The 18,195-nt window shown below is 41.9% G+C and overlaps 1 protein-coding gene across 2 annotated transcripts in view; it reads right to left on the minus strand.

Annotated features, from left to right (window-relative positions):
* The window catches only part of LOC147028179 (BMP-binding endothelial regulator protein-like), a 124,408-nt gene that overhangs the window by 62,585 nt on the left and 43,628 nt on the right, over positions 1-18,195 (minus strand). The gene's annotated exons all lie outside the window — the stretch shown is intronic.

The raw sequence follows: 18,195 nt of genomic DNA on the forward strand, positions 1-18,195 counted from the left end.
GAGTTATCGTGCCTACAAACAAACACACAAACAAGCAGTCATAGACTGGGACTTACGAAATCGTCAACTTGACCTCTGACTTTGTCTAATAAAAGCTGTCTCTAGAGAAGGTAGCGACACAAACCAGAAGTTTCTACGATGATTCTGTACCAAACCTCAACATAAAACATCCGATTTTTACCAGAATTTTGACAACCGAGTATTAAGCATACTTCACCATTACCAAAAGTGAAGACAGGATTGAAATTGACTTTAAAAAAATACCCCCGAGCGGGAGTGCCGGTCATCTCTGCCAGAGGTCGAAAGTAAGTAACTTTGTGCCAGAATGGAATAGGAGCAGTTCATAAAGTACGTACGCTCTACTTTCGGATTTCAAAACCACCCACCCCCCTCTGTATGTAGGCTAGTGACCACCCACCCACCCCCATATGCATCTCATATCACATCACAATACTTGAATATTACAACATACTGTAGATTTATCTCAAATGCATCAGTAATTATTAACTACGGTAATACAGTAATATGGAACAATTATTGACGACCACGGATTCAACATCACGTCGAAAATGTTCCTGTGAACGGGGATATTTTTCCCCCTGGCGATGATGACAGGCTCACCTTCATCTTCTGAAACGCTTTCATGTAGTCTGACACCACTTTCATGAAGTATGTATGCAGCCGTCATACCACCCACCCACCCCTGTACGCAGGCCGTATGCAGGCTTTAAACTACCCACCTCTGTACGCAGGCTTTAAACCACCCACCCTGTCTCAGGCCGTACGCGGGCTTTAAACCACCCACCCCTGTACGCAGGCCGTACGCAGGCTTTAAACCACCCATCCCTGTACGCAGGCTTTAAACCACCCACCCCTGTACGCAGGCCGTACGCGGGCTTTAAACCACCCACCCCTGTACGCAGGCCGTACGCGGGCTTTAAACCACCCACCCCTGTACGCAGGCCGTACGCGGGCTTTAAACCACCCACCCCTGTACGCAGGCTGTACGCAGGCTTTAAACCACCCATCCCTGTACGCAGGCTTTAAACCACCCACCCCTGTTAGTCTGGATGCAGAACTGGAATTTTACCCTCGGTGTGTTTTGGAGTACATACACAATTTTATTGCAGATTCTGGTAACATAGACTATACTAAACTCAAATCCGAGTGATGCCACTTTGTCACGCTTGAGCAATTTTTTTTAGGAACAAAATTCAAAATGGCCGCCATTAGAAACGTTTTTTGGGCTGTAACTCGGCCAAAAATCGAGATATGAACCCGATTTCAGTGGCAAACCCTATGTTTTGGGGGTCAAAGAATACACTGATATGTTTAAATAAACCATACAGCTCATAATAATAGTCCATATTGCAATTTTTCTATTTAGATATAATATTTTGACTGAAAAAATATCGACCGAACTATTTTCAGCAGTAACTATGCCCAAAATCTATATGAACCTGATTTAAGTGGTAAACAGTATATTGTATTGTATTGTAACAGTATATTGTATTGCATTGTATATCTATATTTCCAACAGTACAGTTGAGTAATACAATGATTCGGGAACTACAAACTATAATTAATAAATATTAACACATAACCAAATAAACGTAATAAGCAAGATTTACACAAATTTTACACAAATTCAAACCCAAAAAGGGGTCTGTACATGCTATCAACTATGAATACGCTGATTGGTTGCTGATGAACTTCCTTCATTCTGCTTTCACTCAATCTTTCTTTCACTCAATCTCACATACAAGACAGCTGCATAAATCAAATAACTAGTGTTCACTCAAGTTCCACAGCTTCGCTTGCTGATACAGACTTTGTTTGGTCGTTCTGACATTCCTCCGTACCATGGCAGCCACAGAACAATGAACAGGAGAGCCTGGCGGCAGAGCAACTACATCTATTCATTGCACAGGGTCGCACTGAGCTGCACCCACACCTGATCATCTTGAGAACATTATCAGGAGCTCTGATGACATCCGGAGGCAGAGACACAGGGAGTAACATGCTCGACACTTCTTCATGTGACCATCCATGACTCGTTGGATCGATCAATGGTGGGTCTGGATCTCATGCAGCCCGCATATTGCTGCCTGCAAGTGTGCCCTGAGAACGTGTTGGATGAAAGCCACAGTGGTTGGTGGTAGAGTTTTTAACTCTGGTGCTGATGTCAGCTTCTTGTTAACCATCTTTGAAGACCACACATCAAATCGAAGAGCTGACATGTCTTCTGTTTCCTGGGATCCATAGCAAGCAGCAGAGAAGGCAGTTGCTTCAGATATGACATCTGGTAATTCTGCATCAAGATCACCAAGATAATTTAATTGACGACCATCTTTGAGGTGTTTCACAATTGTGCCTTTTCAGATACCCCACAGGTAGGCAACTGTGTCACATCCAGACACCACATGTGCTGCCAGAACTTGGGTGACAATATGTGCATGCTTCTGTACTGTCGCCTTGATGTCAACAGACGATCTGTCACGACTTGTACCAGCCATCACAAGGTTGCATGCCAGTTCCTTCAGTTGGTAAAAATGCAACAGCAATATGAATACATCTGTGTCGTCTGAAATTACCCGGATACTCGGAACTCCTGATGAGGCGAGAAGGACCATTTGTTGTACCATAATAACATCGGCTTCTTCGTGAGTGGTTCTTAGGTCAGGCCTCTCTACTACTTAGTATTCTGCAATTTCCATAGGTATTGGGTTAGGTCCAGTTAATATGAGCTTTGTGTTGGTAGAAAATGCTTGAGGATGGTCTTTGATGTAGCTGCAAATGATATTTATTAACTGGACTTTGTTCTCTGTCACTGTCAAAACGATCTTTTGTGCAGGGAGTGGCGTCGTCAGATTCAGCTGGTGTCGTCGACTGGCATCTTTGCCTGCACGAGAGGTTCGCGTGACTTTCTTGATGCTGTTGTCATAATACCGGTCAAAGACCAAATACGTATCAAAAATCTTCAGCTTATCTCTCAAATAAGAAAGAATATTCTGCACATAGTCCTCTACTGTTCCTTTCGATGGCCATTGAATCACCCACAGCATAGCACAACCATCTACAATGATTGCTCCATCAGCTGGAAACATTCTGTCAGACACCTCTACCTGCAATTTCTGCTTCAAGACTGCTTTCGATTTTGTGATTCGCATGTCACCGTTATCTTCAAACATGGAAGGCGGTACTGGGGCGAGCTCAAACTTCAGGATACCTTTCAGGTTGATGTCCCTCACTGCCTGAAGGCCCAACACTCTTGAATATATGAGCCCGTGTCATATACAGGTGTTTGTCCGACCTTTAACTGCTTTTTGGATGCTGCCATCGTGACTACTTGTTTGCTGAGCGGCTTGTTGAAGCTGTCTGGCCATTGCTCCTCATACACCTGCATCTGCTTGACTCCTATGCCAACAGAAATGTCAGCATTGACAATGTTTGGACTCATTCTTCCAGGTACAATGTTCACAAGCCCATCCGGGTGATTCTCTGGTTGTAGAGGGTCAATACATGTGGCCAATCTTTCTCGTATGTTCTGTCTGTCACTGAAATCGGGTTCATATCTCGATTTTTGGCCGAGTTACAGCCAAAAAACGGTTTTGATGGTGGCCATTTTGAATTTTGCTCCTAAAAAAATTGCTCAAGCGTGACAAAGTGGCATCACTCGGATTTGAGTTTAGTATAGTCTATGTTACCTGAATCTGCAATAAAATTGTGTATGTACTCCAAAACACTTTAGCCAATGGCTGCCAGACTATGTACACAGGCTTTAAACCACCCACCCCTGTACGCAGGCTTTAAACCACCCACCCCTGTCTCAGGCCGTACACGGGCTTTAAACCACCCACCCCTGTACGCAGGCTTTAAACCACCCACCCCTATACGCAGGCTTTACACCACCCACCCTGAACGCAGGCTTTAAACCACCCACCCCTATACGCAGGCTTTACACCACCCACCCTGAACACAGACTTTAAAACACCCACCCCTGTACGCAGGCTTTAAACCACCCACCCCTGTACGCAGGCTGTACGCAGGCTTTAAACCACCCATCCCTGTACGCAGGCTTTAAACCACCCACCCCTGTTAGTCTGGATGCAGAACTGGAATTTTACCCTAGGTGTGTTTTGGAGTACATACACAATTTTATTGCAGATTCTGGTAACATAGACTATACTAAACTCAAATCCGAGTGATGCCACTTTGTCACGCTTGAGCAATTTTTTTTAGGAACAAAATTCAAAATGGCCGCCATCAGAAACGTTTTTTGGGCTGTAACTTGGCCAAAAATCGAGATATGAACCCGATTTCAGTGGCAAACCCTATGTTTTGGGGGTCAAAGAATACACTGATATGTTTAAATAAACCATACAGCTCATAATAATAGTCCATATTGCAATTTTTCTATTTAGATATAATATTTTGACTGAAAAAATATCGACCGAACTATTTTCAGCAGTAACTATGCCCAAAATCTATATGAACCTGATTTAAGTGGTAAACAGTATATTGTATTGTATTGTAACAGTATATTGTATTGCATTGTATATCTATATTTCCAACAGTACAGTTGAGTAATACAATGATTCGGGAACTACAAACTATAATTAATAAATATTAACACATAACCAAATAAACGTAATAAGCAAGATTTACACAAATTTTACACAAATTCAAACCCAAAAAGGGGTCTGTACATGCTATCAACTATGAATACGCTGATTGGTTGCTGATGAACTTCCTTCATTCTGCTTTCACTCAATCTTTCTTTCACTCAATCTCACATACAAGACAGCTGCATAAATCAAATAACTAGTGTTCACTCAAGTTCCACAGCTTCGCTTGCTGATACAGACTTTGTTTGGTCGTTCTGACATTCCTCCGTACCATGGCAGCCACAGAACAATGAACAGGAGAGCCTGGCGGCAGAGCAACTACATCTATTCATTGCACAGGGTCGCACTGAGCTGCACCCACACCTGATCATCTTGAGAACATTATCAGGAGCTCTGATGACATCCGGAGGCAGAGACACAGGGAGTAACATGCTCGACACTTCTTCATGTGACCATCCATGACTCGTTGGATCGATCAATGGTGGGTCTGGATCTCATGCAGCCCGCATATTGCTGCCTGCAAGTGTGCCCTGAGAACGTGTTGGATGAAAGCCACAGTGGTTGGTGGTAGAGTTTTTAACTCTGGTGCTGATGTCAGCTTCTTGTTAACCATCTTTGAAGACCACACATCAAATCGAAGAGCTGACATGTCTTCTGTTTCCTGGGATCCATAGCAAGCAGCAGAGAAGGCAGTTGCTTCAGATATGACATCTGGTAATTCTGCATCAAGATCACCAAGATAATTTAATAGACGACCATCTTTGAGGTGTTTCACAATTGTGCCTTTTCAGATACCCCACAGGTAGGCAACTGTGTCACATCCAGACACCACATGTGCTGCCAGAACTTGGGTGACAATATCTGCATGCTTCTGTACTGTCGCCTTGATGTCAACAGACGATCTGTCACGACTTGTACCAGCCATCACAAGGTTGCATGCCAGTTCCTTCAGTTGGTAAAAATGCAACAGCAATATGAATACATCTGTGTCGTCTGAAATTACCCAGATACTCGGAACTCCTGATGAGGCGAGAAGGACCATTTGTTGTACCATAATAACATCGGCTTCTTCGTGAGTGGTTCTTAGGTCAGGCCTCTCTACTACTTAGTATTCTGCAATTTCCATAGGTATTGGGTTAGGTCCAGTTAATATGAGCTTTGTGTTGGTAGAAAATGCTTGAGGATGGTCTTTGATGTAGCTGCAAATGATATTTATTAACTGGACTTTGTTCTCTGTCACTGTCAAAACGATCTTTTGTGCAGGGAGTGGCGTCGTCAGATTCAGCTGGTGTCGTCAACTGGCATCTTTGCCTGCACGAGAGGTTCGCGTGACTTTCTTGATGCTGTTGTCATAATACCGGTCAAAGACCAAATACGTATCAAAAATCTTCAGCTTATCTCTCAAATAAGAAAGAATATTCTGCACATAGTCCTCTACTGTTCCTTTCGATGGCCATTGAATCACCCACAGCATAGCACAACCATCTACAATGATTGCTCCATCAGCTGGAAACATTCTGTCAGACACCTCTACCTGCAATTTCTGCTTCAAGACTGCTTTCGATTTTGTGATTCGCATGTCACCGTTATCTTCAAACATGGAAGGCGGTACTGGGGCGAGCTCAAACTTCAGGATACCTTTCAGGTTGATGTCCCTCACTGCCTGAAGGCCCAACACTCTTGAATATATGAGCCCGTGTCATATACAGGTGTTTGTCCGACCTTTAACTGCTTTTTGGATGCTGCCATCGTGACTACTTGTTTGCTGAGCGGCTTGTTGAAGCTGTCTGGCCATTGCTCCTCATACACCTGCATCTGCTTGACTCCTATGCCAACAGAAATGTCAGCATTGACAATGTTTGGACTCATTCTTCCAGGTACAATGTTCACAAGCCAATCCGGGTGATTCTCTGGTTGTAGAGGGTCAATACATGTGGCCAATCTTTCTCGTATGTTCTGTCTGTCACTGAAATCGGGCTCATATCTCGATTTTTGGCCGAGTTACAGCCAAAAAACGGTTTTGATGGTGGCCATTTTGAATTTTGCTCCTAAAAAAAATTGCTCAAGCGTGACAAAGTGGCATCACTCGGATTTGAGTTTAGTATAGTCTATGTTACCTGAATCTGCAATAAAATTGTGTATGTACTCCAAAACACTTTAGCCAATGGCTGCCAGACTATGTACACAGGCTTTAAACCACCCACCCCTGTACGCAGGCTTTAAACCACCCACCCCTGTCTCAGGCCGTACACGGGCTTTAAACCACCCACCCCTGTACGCAGGCTTTAAACCACCCACCCCTATACGCAGGCTTTACACCACCCACCCTGAACGCAGGCTTTAAACCACCCACCCCTATACGCAGGCTTTACACCACCCACCCTGAACACAGACTTTAAAACACCCACCCCTGTACGCAGGCTTTAAACCACCCACCCCTGTACGCAGGTCGTACGCGGGCTTTAAACCACCCACCCCCTCATACATCGCTAATCGCTTGCAAAGCCAGCAGTTCCTTATGAACCGATGTTTGTAAGCCATGACGATGCAGTCCCTAGCGGTGTAATTTACCTTTTTCTTTTAATATCACAGCACGTCATTTATGAAAATAAAAGTACAAATTGACATTCAAGACAATGTTAATGTCATAAATGAAAGTAAGTGTGCATAAAAACTTGTGTTCCATTGTTTTAGTTAAATCTGACAAAAGCTTCAAATGTAATAATTGTCTCGGAGAGTTCCGGTTCTTAATTTTTTAATACTTTATTTTTGTTGTATGTACGTACTTTATGAACGGCCCATACGGGGAATCAGAGCGAAGTTTGAAGGGCTATAAAATCGGAAGGAGAGCAAATTTCAAAAAAATGGCTCGTGTTGTTCTCGATAATAGTCCAGAGTATCTGAATCACTCATAACATTTGATCTCTCTTGATAAATGAGGGAGGAGATACGATTTGAAATCGACGATTTTCGCAACTTTGACAACCTCGTGACGTTGACCTCAACCTTGGACGACCTTGAAAGTTATATCGTTGTGCATGTCTCATCGACCTCTATCCATTCCACTATTGGTTATTTGTCTCCACTCAGTTTGATTGTGGACGGACGGACGGACGGACGTACGGATGGGTGGACAGACTTCGAGACTATTATTATTAGGTCATCTCTACTGAGATTATAGAGATGACCTAACGAGCGCATAATGCCATGTGTTACAATCGCCCTCATTAGCATAATCTTCAGTACATAATACCTCATACACGACACCCAACATAAATCTCATAAAACATCCGATTTTTACCAGAATTTCGACAACCGAGTGTTAAGCGTACTTAGCCATTACCAAAAGTGAAAACAGAATTGCGATCCGAGTTAAAACGAACTCGTAACGTCGACCGAAGCAAAAATCTCCATTTCTCCACGCAATTATATAATATTATTTTATCAAAGTCACAAAACCGTAATATTCGGCAATCAACCAACAATCTTTAAATAATCCGACGGCCTAGCGAGTCAGGCATGCGACGATAACCTTTATTGGGATAAAAAATGAATTTTAAACACCATCTTTATCGAAAACACCGTCATTGCGCATACGCAAAACCTTTACGTGACTCAACGATGCGTCTGCTCGAGCGCGCTGCACCACGTGACGCGGTGAGTGAAATGTTTTTTATACAATCTTAAAACGTCTCCAAAACATCCGATTTTTACCAGAATTTCGACAACCGAGTATTATGCGTCGTAAGCGATCGCAAAAACCGAAGACAAAATAAAAATCGAAGTTAAAACGAACTCGTAACGTCGACCGAAGCAAAAATACTCCATTTCTCCACATGAATTTACGGAATTATGTTTGACCTCACTGTGACCTTGACCTCTGACGGATTTTGACCAAAATATAATCAGTGCTAGCCATCACCCTCCTGAATCACGTAGTGAAATTGGACATTGGTAGCTTCTTCCGTTCTCGAGTTATCGTGCCTACAAACAAACACACAAACACACACACAAACAAACAACCACACAAACAGAGGACGGAAGTCATCAATATACTTACGAAATCTTTAGATTTCGTAAAAAGCAGTCATAGACTGGTACTTACAAAATCGTCAACTTGACCTCTGACCTTGTCTCATAAAAGCTGTCTCTAGAGAAGGTGGCGACGCAAACCAGAAGTTTATACGATGATTCTGTACCAAACCATCAAAAATCGAATGTTTGACCTCACTATGACCTTGACCTTTGACCGATTTTGACCAAAATCTAATCAGCACTAGCCATCACCCTCCTGAATCACGTGGTGTAATTTGACATTGGTAGCTTCTTCTGTTCTCGAGTTATCGTGCCTACAAACAAACAAACACACACACAAACAGATGATGGAAGTCATCAATATACTTACAAAATCTTTAGATTTCGTAAGTAACAAGCAGTCATAGACTGATACTTATGAAATCGTCAACTTGACCTCTGACCTTGTCTAATAAAAGCTGTCTCGAGAGAAGGTCGCGACGCAAACCAGAAGTTTCTACGATGATTCTGTACCAAACCATCAAAAATCAAATGTTTGACCTCACCTTGACCTTTTACCGATTTTGACCAAAATCTAATCAGCACTAACCATCACGCTCCTGAATCATATGGTGTAATTTGACATTCGTAGCTTCTTCCGTTCTCGAGTTATCCTGCCTACAAACAAACAAACAAACACACACAAACAATCACACAAACAGATGACGGAAGTCATCAATATACTTACGAAATCTAACAAACACACAAACAGAGGAAGGAAGTCATCAATATACTTACGAAATCTAACAAACACACAAACAGAGGAAGGAAGTCATCAATATACTTACGAAATCTTTAGATTTGACCTTGGGTAAATCTTTAGATATCGTAAGTAACAAATGAAAAATCACTCATTGAGTGACACTTGGCGAAAGGGAACAGCACTCGGTAGAGCGCATACCTCTGCCAGGCAGAACAGTTTAAATTTTTAGCAGCGTCTCGCATAGCGAACGCTGCTCTAAGAACACTCGGCGTTGTTTTTACTTCTTCTTCTTCTTCTTCTTCTTCTTCTTCTTTTTCTTCTTGTGAAGACAAAACCTTTATATTAGGACTCGGCTCTTTAATAACATGATCCGGATCTCCTTAAATACTAAGCACCTGTACACATCGTTGCATTGAGGGTTCCTTTTGAAAGCGTCTATCATGAACTTTTAAATATATTCGGACATTTGCTTTAAAGTTTCGAAAAGTTCACATTACTATTTAAAGATTATTCCATTTAATTGATTGTAAATTCGTAAATACATTATTTATTTCGTAAATACACTATATTTTGTAAATACGTAAATACACTATGACGGGTCTCGCTATTGGCTTAATCAAGGCACGTGACGAAATATCAGAAGTTGTTGTTGTTGTAAAACAAAAATATGTATTTTATATGTGTGTTTTTCATGTTTTGGGTGACCCTGACCTTGACCTTGGGGCAATTTCGATCAAACTTTGTACACATGTTAATATTACATGCATAAATAGACAGTATACGTTTCAATATAATAAGTGCAAAGCAAAACTATTTGAGAAATAGCCATGTGTAATTCACAAAATTCCCCATTGGTTTATAATGGGCGATAATATAAAGTGATGCAGAATCCAGATCCTGATCTTGAACATCAACAAAAGTCACAGATCTTTTAGCACTGTGGATTTCCATCAGCTGTTAAAATTTCATCCAAATCGGTTAAGAATTGTGACCTGCAGAACGAATAGAATTTTTTTTAAATCACGCCAATAGCTAAAAACTTTGACGTCATACGCTTGCGAAAACTGTGCATAATTTGTACTAACATGCATTTTAAAACATTTAGATATTCCATGGAAGTTTGTTTTGGCATCAACAGGAAGTCGCAATGACTTCCGGTCACTGAGTTATGTTCAAAAGCTTGTTTTCAACTTTTTTTGAATTAATGTCACGACGTTACGTGCGATTATGACATGATTTGATCCCAGACTATTTCAGCAAGATTGGCTATCATGTGTTAAAATTTGAGAACGATTGCTTCAGTAGTTTCGGCTGCACGCGAGCGTAAATATTTTTTTTAATGACCTCAATAGGCAAAACTTTTACGTCATACGCTTGCGAAAACTATGCGTAATTTCTAATAAGATGCATTTAGTAATCATTTAGATATTTGAATGAAGTTTAATTTGGCATCAACCGGAAGTCGCTACGACTTCTGGTCACTGAGTTATGTCCAAAAATGTGTTTTCACGTTGTGTGACATCACGTCGTGACGTTTAGTCCGATTAAGACGGGGTTTGGACGCGGGCCGTCTCAGGTGGATTGCCTATCAGGTGTAAAAATTTAATAACGACTGGTCCAGCCATTTGGGCTGTAGACGACCGGACAAACAAACAAACAAACCAACAAACGGAACAGACCAACATACTTGACAAAATCGAAGATTTCGCCAAGTAACAAACCGACAATGGTTGCAGAGGAACATACTTGATAAAAAAAATTTCCATTTTTTTTTTCGCCAAGTAACAAACGGACCCAAATGCAATACCCTCTCCTTTGGCGAGGGTAATAATGGTTCCAGGACTGATTCCTGAGTACTCCACTACATATATCCTCTAAACAAGACATCCTCCCACTCAGCCACTCTTTGCAATCCAATGAGCCACCTGACATGCCACTCCACAAGCCCTCACCCTGGATAACAACCTCCTATGTGGTATCTTATCGAATGCCTTCTTAAAGTCTTTTTATAAGTACTATGTGGAATGCCATTCCCTTATCCACCCAAAGAGAAATTGCTTCATAGAACTCTAAAAGATTTGTGAGACAGGAACCACCTTCGGTAAACCCATGCTGACGACCTTTAATTAGTTTGTATTTATTTAAATATTTCCTCATGTGGTCCCTTATTAATGTATCCAACACCGTCCCCACAACTGAAGTCAAACTAACAGGTCTATAGTTTCCCAATTTTTCTCTGCATCCTTTCTTAAATAATGGTGTTACATTTGCTACTCCCCAATCCTCCAGTACCTGTCCTGCCTCCAGGGAACTATTCAAAATATCCATTAACATATCGCTTACCTGCTCAGCCCACCTCCCTCAATATTCTCGGTTGCATATTATATGGCCCCGAAGCCTTATTTACTCTTAAATTACCTTGCTGTTCCTTTACTTCCTCCACTCCAACCTGATCTTCTGCAAAAGCCCTTTCTCACCCCCTTGATAAATACCCCCGAGCCTGGTGTTGGCTCAGTGGTTAGGGTGGCGGCTTGGGATCCGAGGGTCCTGAGTTCAAGCCTCGTTGCCCGCTGAATTAATTCACCAGGGGGGTTGACTGGGCCTGTCATCCTTTGGAGGTCGGCAAAATGAGTACCAGCTTGCTGGGATGAGCGAGTCATTCAAGTATCCTGCGTCAGAGTGGCGACCTGTCCAGGATTGTGCCAATAGCCAAGGAGACTGCTTCGGCAGCACCAACACTCTGTACAGAGTATGGTCCCAATGGAATGGAATGGATAAATACTCTCAGCTATTGGCCATTCTCCTGACTATTGGTTCACGAGTCAGTGAGTGACCACTGTATTCGTTATGGGTGTGTGTCTGTCTGTCTGTCCCGAGCATAGCTCCATGGGTTTGATCCGATCCTGAAAAATTTTTGGTGGGAGGTTTATATCATGATCCAGTTGTGTTTTCCTGAGAATGGGCATGGTGCACCCATTATGGGCAGAGCCACGCCCGAAAAACATGTGTTTTTAGGGGGTAACCAATTTCAATTTGTATCTTCTCCAAGGGGGTTTGTCGAATCTGGCAGGGATTTCAGTATTTGGTTAGCCCGATGGCACCTGCATAGCCTCACGGAGCTCGATTTTTCATTTTCGTCCCAAGGTCAAGGTCACAAGGTCACAAACTTTGAAAATTGCGAATTTTGACGTAAAAAATATCTTCTCCGAGGGGTTTGTCAAATCTGGCTGGGGTTTCAGTATTTGGTTAGCCCAATGGAACCTGCATAGCCCCACAGAGCTCGATTTTTCATTTTCGTCCCAAGGTCAAGGTCACAAGGTCACGAACTTAGAAAATTGCAAATTGTGTTTTTAGGGGGTAGCCAATTTAAATTTGTATCTTCTCCTAGGGGGTTTGTCGAATCTGGCAGGGATTTTGGTATTTGGTTAGCCCAATGGCACCTGCATAGCCCCACGGAGCTTGCTTTTTCATTTTCGTCACAAGATCACGAACTTAGAAAATTGCGAATTGTGTTTTTAGGGGGTAGCCAATTTCAATTTGTATCTTCTCCGAGGGGGTTTGTCGAATCTGGCAGGGATTTCGGTATTTGGTTAGCCCAATGGCACCTGCATAGCCCCACGGAGCTCGCTTTTTCATTTTCATCCCAAGGTCAAGGTCACAAGGTCATGAACTTAGAAAATTGCGAATTTTGACATAAAAATCCATCTTGTCCAAGGGGTTTGTCGAATCTGGCAGGGTTTCGGTATTTGGTTAGCCCAATGGCACCTGCATAGCCCCACAGAGCTCGAGTTTTCATTTTCGTTCCAAGGTCAAGGTCACAAGGTCACGAACTTAGAACATTTCAAGTTTTGACATAAAAATCATACGACCGCCCAAACTTTGAGAGCTCAGATGACAATATTTTTTATGCGTAATCTTGAGGTCATTCCCCATCTAAGGAATTGAAACAATTTTTCTCTATCTCGAACACCTTGACCGTGGCACCCACTTCAACTTTGTTTTTACGCTGATTTCATCAAAGTATGGATAATCCGTGGAGTGTGAAATGCCATAAAGCCGATATGACGTTATATTGTTCCTGGAATGTTCCTGAAGAAGTTTTGCACCAAAGGTCATAATCCTTGACCTTTGACCTTTAAAGTTCACAAAGGTCAAATTTTCAAAGTTGTTGGAATCGAACCGGGTTTTCGACCTTCTTTGACGAACTAACTCCAATAAGCTATAACACGTATCCTGTTTCCTTATTTTAATGTCCACAACATTGTTTTGTGACCTTTAAAGGTTATGCAAAGGTCAGATTTTTCAAGTTGTTGAACGAAACCGGGTTTTCGACATATTGCAGCTAATAACCTGTCACTCGTACCACATCATGTTGATCATTTTTATAACTTGGTCAAACATTATCACATTGTCTCATCCTTGACTTCTGAAACAATCGGCATCGTCAAATACCGCTCGTGAACTATCGTCGTCTTCAGACTTGTAATTTTATACCTCATAAATGCCTTCTGCTTCTCATTAAAGCATTCCTTTTCTCACTGCTCAACCACCCTTTCTGCTTATAGTTTAACACCTCATTGGAATGTACTAACTCTGCACTCTACATATTTGTTCCTTGAAGGTTTCCCATTTTTTTGATGCTGATTGTCCTATTATTAGCTTCTCCCAATCCACATCGCCCAACTCTCTCCACATACCCTCAAGATTTGCCTTCCTGAAATGTAATAGCTTTAAAATAGCCTTACTCTTTGATCCTGAACTCTAACCCTTAACAGAATCTTTGCACACACAATGTTATGGTCACTTGATCCTAAATGCTCCCCTACCTCCAGCTCCTCCACTATAATGGGATCGTTATTCAAAAGGGGGTCTCACTGCACTCCCCCTTGTGGGCTTATCTACAAACTGGGTTGAAATGCAATCCTGAACTCAATCTCGAAAATCCACATCTGCTCTGCTCTTTCCCTGATCATGGACCCAATCTATCCCTGGCAAGTTAAAATCCCCCATAATCGATAATCTTCCCTTACCACATGCCCTTTTGAATTCTTCACGTACTCCTCCTTCCTCTTCTTCCTTCATATCCAGAGCCATATTAAAGCATCCTACCAGTATCTTACTGCTTTTACAATCTCTATTCTCTACCCATACAGAATCTTCATCATTTATTCCTTCCTTAATGTCACCCCTTTCTCTTGAAACAATGCTGTCCTTTACCCAGATTGCTAATCCTCCTCCTATTCTCTCCTTCCAATCACACAGATACACCTTGTAGCCTTTTAATCCTGTCCTCCACTTACTCTCCTCCTTAAACCATGTCTCATTCACTGCAACTATATCGTACTCCTCACCATCCACTTTGGCTTCAAGCTCTTACATCTTCTTTAAACTCCTGCAATTGGTATAGAATATGTTTAACTTTTCCTTTCCTGAAATTATATTTTCTTGCCTGGCCTGACGAATCACAATTTCATAATCAGTTCCTTCCTTGATAACGACCCCAGTCCCCACCCTCCGTTGACCAAAAAAAAGCCTGACTACTCTCTTCAATTCCCACTACAAACTTTGCTGCCCCTTTCTATTTTACATATTCAAAATAAAGACCAATTACTGTACCGTAGTCTGAAGAAGAAAGGCAGACATAACAACACGCACACGCACACACACACACACACACACACACACACACACACACACACACACATACATATTCATACACATACAAACACACATAAAAAACACACAAACATGGATATATTATGTACTGGTAAGTACTTACAAAAGCTATTTCATTTGAAGTTATAACCTTAAGTTACTTATAAGCAATTGACTGATTTCCCAACTGCCAGGATCATCAGCTGGGCACCGTTTATGATCGAGGTTTCGATCCTTTCGTCCCAAATCCTCTCCAAACGGCAGATCCACAACACCGGTTGCAGGTCCACATCAGTAGATTACTCAACATCAATGGAATCATGACCTCAAAGTTGTGTCCAGACAGTCAGTCAAAACAGCAATGAAATATTGGTTCACGAAAAAAACAAGTGACCACTATATTCGTTATTGTTGTGTGTCTGTCTGTCTGTCTGTCTGTCTGAATGCCTGTCTGTCTGTCTGTCTGTGTGTCTGTCCCGAGCACAGCTCCGTGGGTTTTGATCCGATCCTGATAAAATGTTGGTGCGAGGTTTATATCATGATCTAGTTGTGTTTTCCTAAGAATGGGCATGGTGCGCCCATTATAGGCAGAGCCACGCCCAAAAAACGTGTTTTTAGGGGGTAGCCAATTTCAATTTGCATCTTCTCTGAGGGGATTTGGCGAATCTGGCTGGGGTTTCGGTATTTGGTTAGCCCAATGGCACCTGCATAGCCCCACTGAGCTCGATTTTTCATTTTCGTCCCAAGGTCACCAGGTCACGAACTTAGAAAATTTCGGATTTTGATATAAAAATCATTCGACCGCCCAAACTTTGAGAGCTAGGATGACAATATTTTTTTATGCATAATCTTGAGGTCATTCCCCACCGAAAGTCTTGAAAACATTTTTCTCTATCTCGAACACCTTGACCGTGGCGCCCCCTTCAAGTTTGTTTTTACGCTGACTTCATCAAAGTATGGATAATCCGAGGAGTGCGAAATTCCACATAGCCTATATGACGTTATATTGTTCCTGGAATGTTCCAGAGGAAGTTTTGCACCAAAGGTCATAATCCTTGACCTTTGACCTTTAAAGTTCACAAAGGTCAAATTTTCAAAGTTGTGAGAATCGAACCTGGTTTTCGACCTTCTTCGACAAACTAACTCCAATAAGCTATAGCACGTATACTGTTTCCTTATTTTAATGTCCACAACATTGTTTTGTGACCTTAAAAGGTTATGCAAAGGTTAAATTTTGAAAGTTGTTGAACGAAACCGGGTTTTCGACATTTTACAGCGAATAACCTGTCACTAGTACCACATCATGTTGATCATTTTTATAACTTGGTCAAAAATTATCTCATCGTCTCCTCCTTGACTTCTGAACAATCTACATAGTCAAATACCGCTCGTGAACCATCGTCTTCTTCAGACTTGTCCTTATTCAAACTTATTTAATTATCCCTTTTATTTAAAGTATTACCACATATTAATAACTTGAATCTTACAACACTTTATATGATAATATATGAAGCGATAAACATTAAACACTAACTTGCAGACATGTCCATAACACAGCACCTCCATCTAAGTATGTACACAAACTGTCATTCAAATAGTAAAACTGCCATTAACAACCGATTTTAACATGCTGCACTGCATGCCCGAGCAACCACCATCAAATTATTTTCATGCTTATTCATAATGAATTTCATGAATAATATTTATTTATTTACTTATTTATTGGTTTTCGAAAAAGTAAGTGACCACTATATTCGTTATTGGTGTATGTCTGTCTGTCTGTCTGTCTGTCTGTCTGTGTGTCTGTGTGCCTGTCCCGAGCACAGCTCCGTGGGTTTTGATCCGATCCTGATAAAATGTTGGTGCGAGGTTTATGTCATGATCGAGTTGTGTTTTCCTAAGAATGGACATGGTGCGCCCATTATGGGCGGAGCCACGCCCAAAAATGTGTTTTTAGGGGGTAGCCAATTTCAATTTGCATCTTCTCTGAGGGGATTTGGCGAATGTGGCAGCGTTTTCGGAGTTTGGTTAGCCCAATGGCACCTGCATAGCCCCACAGAGCTCGATTTTTCATTTTCATTCCAAGGTCAAGGTCACAAGGTCAGGAACTTTGAAAATTGCGAATTTTGACGTAAAAATCTATCTTCTCCGAGGCGGTTTGTCGAATCTGGCAGGGGTTTCGGTATTTGGTTATCCCAATGGAACCTGCCTAGCCCCACGTAGTTCGATTTTTCATTTTCGTCCCAAGGTCAAGGTCACAAGGTCACGAACTTTGAAAATTGCGAATTTTGACGTAAAAAATTATCTTCTCCGAGGTTTTGGCGAATCTGGCTGGGGTTTCAGTATTTGTTTAGCCTAATGACACCTGCATAGCCCCACGGAGCTCGATTTTTCATTTTCATCCCAAGGTCAAGGTCACAAGGTCACGAACTTAGAAAATTGCGAATTGTGTTTTTAGGGGGTAACCAATTTCAATTTGTATCTTCTCCGAGGGGGTTTGTCGAATCTGGCAGGGATTTCGGTATTTGGTTAGCCCGATGGCACCTGCATAGCCCCACGGAGCTCGATTTTTCATTTTCATCCCAAGGTCAAGGTCACAAGGTCACGAACTTAGAAAATTGCGAATTGTGTTTTTAGGGGGTAACCAATTTCAATTTGTATCTTCTCCAAGGGGGTTTGTCGAATCTGGCAGGGATTTCGGTATTTGGTTAGCCCGATGGCACCTGCATAGCCTCACGGAGCTCGATTTTTCATTTTCATCCCAAGGTCAAGGTCACAAGGTCACGAACTTTGAAAATTGCGAATTTTGACGTAAAAAAATATCTTCTCCGAGGGGTTTGTCGAATCTGGCAGGGGCTTCAGTATTTGTTTTGCCCAATGGCACCTGCATAGCCCCACAGAGCTCGATTTTTCATTTTCGTTCCAAGGTCAAGGTCACAAGGTCACGAACTTAGAACATTTCTAGTTTTGACATAAAAATCATATGACCGCCCAAACTTTGAGAGCTCGGATGATAATATTTTTTATGCATAATCTTGAGGTCATTCCCCACCTAAAGTCTTGAAACCATTTTGCTCTATCTCGAACACCTTTCTGGTGGCGCCCACTTCAAGTTTGTTTTTACGCTGATTTCAT

This window comes from Eptatretus burgeri, chromosome 4, assembly GCF_056783735.1.
Source record: "Eptatretus burgeri isolate ZD-2024b chromosome 4, Ebu_testis_v1, whole genome shotgun sequence".
Classification (NCBI taxonomy): domain Eukaryota; kingdom Metazoa; phylum Chordata; class Myxini; order Myxiniformes; family Myxinidae; genus Eptatretus; species Eptatretus burgeri.